This window comes from Benincasa hispida, chromosome 11, assembly GCF_009727055.1.
Source record: "Benincasa hispida cultivar B227 chromosome 11, ASM972705v1, whole genome shotgun sequence".
Taxonomy (NCBI): domain Eukaryota; kingdom Viridiplantae; phylum Streptophyta; class Magnoliopsida; order Cucurbitales; family Cucurbitaceae; genus Benincasa; species Benincasa hispida.
The window spans coordinates 47,021,171-47,025,407 of NC_052359.1; the positions used below are offsets into that span (position 1 = coordinate 47,021,171).

The window sequence follows — 4,237 nt, forward strand, 5'->3', positions numbered from 1 at the left end:
AAAGGAAAGAGAAAAAAAAAACCTATTGCTTATATCTATTGTGAAGACCATAGTTATGACTACAAGAATGGACCTCATAATTCAGAATCAATGTTCCACTCACAACTACTTTTTAATCATTCAAAATCATTTTGATGAAATAAAAATCGTATCTAAAAGTGTAAAATTAAATATTAGATCAACTAGTGAAAAATATGTTTCTCTATTTTCAAATTAGTCATTTTCTAAAATAATTTAAAAACATAAAATATGTAATAAAATGTTACTAATATAAATATAGTACAAATAACAAACATTTTATGTTGGAATAAGAATTGCGGATCGGGATAATCTTTTGGAGGATGTTCCACCAAAATTTTTTTATTATCCTATAATAATATAGTACAAAATATCCATGTATATTTATGGAATAAATTTTTTTGAAAAAATTTAAATTAATAAGTAAAAAATTTATCCTTTTCTAGTTAAAATTTCTAGGACTAATATTAAATTTGGTGGTTTCTTTTAATGTCAATCTCTCATACAATAATGACCAAGATGGGTTTTTTAAAAAAAAAAAAAAAGAAAAAAAAGAAAAACATGAGTAGGAAAATCTACTTCGAAATCAATAGTAGAACTTCATTGTGCTATACTTGTGCTTCGGAGTAAATAATATAATTCAGTGAACTATGCTCTTGTCTCAAAATCAGTAGAATGACTTAGTTGAACTATGCTCGTATTTAATCTAACCATTAATAAATCTTTGTTGATAAGAATGATTTGATCAATAAATGAAGTTTGAAGTTTGTTATTATGATGGATTGTTCTTTTTTTTTTTTTTTATACAGATAAGAAGACGAATCTACAATGAAATTTTCCTAATCAAAAGAAACCTAAAATTGAGAAAGAATCACAAATCTCTGCTTCAAATTCTCAAATTCCTCTGTTTTATTTCCATTGTCGTCTTCTTCATTTTTAGGGTTTTCAGTTCTTCAATTCTCCATATTATCCCATACAATTCTTTCCTCATATCATCAATTTCATCTATACATAATATCAATTCATCTTTCCTGCAGTTTCTCTTCGAAGAAGCCCTAATATTTGGAGATCTATCAAATCGCTCATGCATCTTCTCCAGTTGATTCATGATTTGACGAACATGACGCTCTATCAGGTAATAATTCTCTCTTTGGTTCGAATCATTCTTCATTTCTTTTAATTCGATTCCCAACCTCTCGATTTTTTGTGCAAAAATCTCAGCCAGGCCGCTGCACATAGTTTTATCAAAGTTCCATCTCTGTTCGTCATTGAATCTGTTTTTCGCCATTTGAAATATGTGTTCGATGTAATCACCGTAAATCATCACAATTTCCTCGATTAATTTCACTGGCTCAAAATATGGCAAATCTGAATTCAGATCAACCACTTCGGGAGATTTTGTGATTCTTTTTCTTTTCGATGATTCTGCCCTAAAATCGTCCCTTTCTCTTCCTTCGAAACGAACTTCCAGGAAACTTCCGATGTTTTCTAGATTCAATTCTCTCTCCATAAGGTATTGAGGATATAATGAAAATGAATCTTCATAGAGATCTTCAACTTCTTGTTTCATTTTCAAATCCGTCGGCTGGTAACTGAGATCTTCAACTTTTTGTTTCAATTTCAGATCCTTTGGTGGCGGATTATGATCTTGATTGTTCTTGAGTTTTTCGTTCAAGGATTTCGGATCTGAATTCATCGCTCTGATTCGTTCAACTACTGAAGTGTGAGTTCATATCTTGTTCCTGTGATTGTTCTTCGCTCGTCTTGATTTTCTTCTCTCTCTGTGTGATCCTTAACCGCCCAAATTTCGGCGCTTTACCGTCTGGTTTTATTGGAATGATTCGATTGGCTGATCTCTATTTTTAAACTTACTCAAAACTTTTTTAGTCCCTAATCTTTTCACTCATTTATGTTTTTAGTCCCAAAATTTTTAAGTTACCTAATAGATTTATTAATTTTTAATTTGAAAAAAGTACATTTTTAGTCCTTGAGTTTTAAAGGTTTATTTGGTCCAAAATTTTTTAAATAGATCTTTTTAATCTCTAAGTTTTACAAAAATAGGTTGAATTGGAATGTGTTTTGTCTTCTTTAATGTTGATTAACATCTAAAATTGAGTAAAACAAGCTTGTTTCTTTTCACTGGACCATCTCTGTTTTCCTGGTGACAATCTATCTCACTACGACGAAGTCATTGCCTTCCCACATCTTAGAACCACATTTTCAACTGTGTATGATCTCATCACAACCCATTTTTGCTACCATGAACCCGCATTTGTGGCATGGAAAAAAGATGGGAGTAAATGGTAGATGACGGGTCTGCTACTTTTGACCTTGAAATTTGTCGGTTTCTCTCATAGGCAACCCGTCTTTCAACCTTTTCTTAGTTGTTAATTTTATTTTCCTCTCAAAAAATGCAAAACTGCACCACTGATCACCAAAGAACACCATCAATTAATGTGCATTATTTTTTAAATTATTAGGGCAAATTTTAGCAAATTGTTAAGATATGTATTTATTAAAAGTATATTTTTACAAGAAGAGTATAGGTGTATAAATATTACACTAACAGTCTTAGAATAGAGCCTACAAAAGCTCTAACCATGCTCTAACTATCCTAAAGACTCTCCAACTAAGAGGACTAAGTTTACATACACAAGTATACATTCACACCTTCCCTCAAACTCAAGGTAGTAATATTGGAATCATCTTAAGTTTGTTAAGTAGTTGGAGAAAACGACCGAGAGACAAAGCTTTGGTGAAAATGGCAACGGTTGCTCAGTCATGGAAACAGATTGTAAAAATAAAGTTTTACTCAGGAGATGATGACGAACAAAGTGACAATCATTTTCAATATGTTTGGTACGCTCATGAAAACCATCATTGTGAGCAATCTAGATGGCACTACGATTGTCATAGTTAAGGATAGTTGTAGACGATTGAGGGACTCTCATATCAGCAAGAAGCCAACGAAGCCATAAGAGCTCTGACGTAGCATCAACTAAAGCACGATATTTAGACTCCGTACTAGAATGGGAAAAACCACTCTATTTCTTACTTTCTCAAGAAATGAGAGAATCACCAAGGTAGAAATAGTAACTAGATGTAGAACACCAGTCAATAGGATCACCAGCCCAATCAACATCAGAGTAGCCAAACAAAACCAGGGAAGACTGGGAATAGGGCTAAAGTTCATGTCCCAAAGTTCCTTTGACATAACGGAGGATACGAAGAACAACAGTAAAATGTATGGTTCGAGGAGCAGCCATGAATTAACTAACATTATGAACAACATATGCAATGTCAAGACAAATAACTGGCAGATTAAATAAGGCTGCCAACAAATTGACGATAAAGGTTGGCATCTTCAAGTGGAACTCCATCAAATGGAGCCAAGCAAACATTGGAATCGAGTGGTGTTGGAGCCGTAGCACAGTCTGTGATACTAGAGCGCACCAAAAGATCTGAGGCATACTTTTCTTGAGACAACAAATAACCAGCCAAGAAATTAACTAAGTAAGCCCAAATCTTTCATCTCAAAATGTTTTCCAAGGTAGCTTTGTAGATCAGAAATAGCCTGAGGGTTATCCCTAGTAATAATCATATCTTCTGTTGGGATTGGTATCCTAATTCTCTCGAAGTCTCATTGTTTGTAATGATTCACATTGTTTTATGAATAAAATAACTATTATTTCATTATGGCATTTACTCATATCCAATAAACAAAGCTCCATGGTTATCTTATGTAAACTTAAGCAAGTATATGTGATATACAAGTGGATCATGCCTTAAGTGATAACCTAAATAGGTTTGTTGTATAAGGATTAAGGTGGGATACCTTAAGTGATAACCTAAATAGTTTTGTAATATAAGGATTAAGGTGGGATACCTGATACTGGTGACACTACGGATACAGCCCGCTTTGTAGAGGTTTGCAGTGTTGTAAACTACTACAGATGGTAGATCCTGACCATTCATGTGGAGACATGCGAGCGAGGGGTCCTATACAAAGAGTTTGTATAAAAGATCGAACCACAAGATGACTACACTTTGTATATAACGTTGTTGATACTAGAGACTTACATTTCACCTAAATGACCATAGGTGACACGATCTCAATCCTGAGTGTTTTGGAACTCCTACCTTTGAGGGCAGTCCTTTGATTAGTATGGGTGAGAGTAGCCAGATTGCCAACTCAACTTGTCTACTTTTGGGGACTTGT

At 33.6% G+C, this 4,237-nt stretch overlaps 1 long non-coding RNA gene across 1 annotated transcript; it reads left to right on the top strand.

Moving 5' to 3' along the window:
* Positions 1-681: 681 nt before the first annotated feature.
* Positions 682-3,719, top strand: LOC120090210. Its single transcript, XR_005485446.1, has 2 exons — positions 682-1,153; positions 1,643-3,719. It is a non-coding gene; the product is annotated as an uncharacterized LOC120090210 (long non-coding RNA).
* The last annotated feature ends 518 nt before the right edge of the window (positions 3,720-4,237 follow it).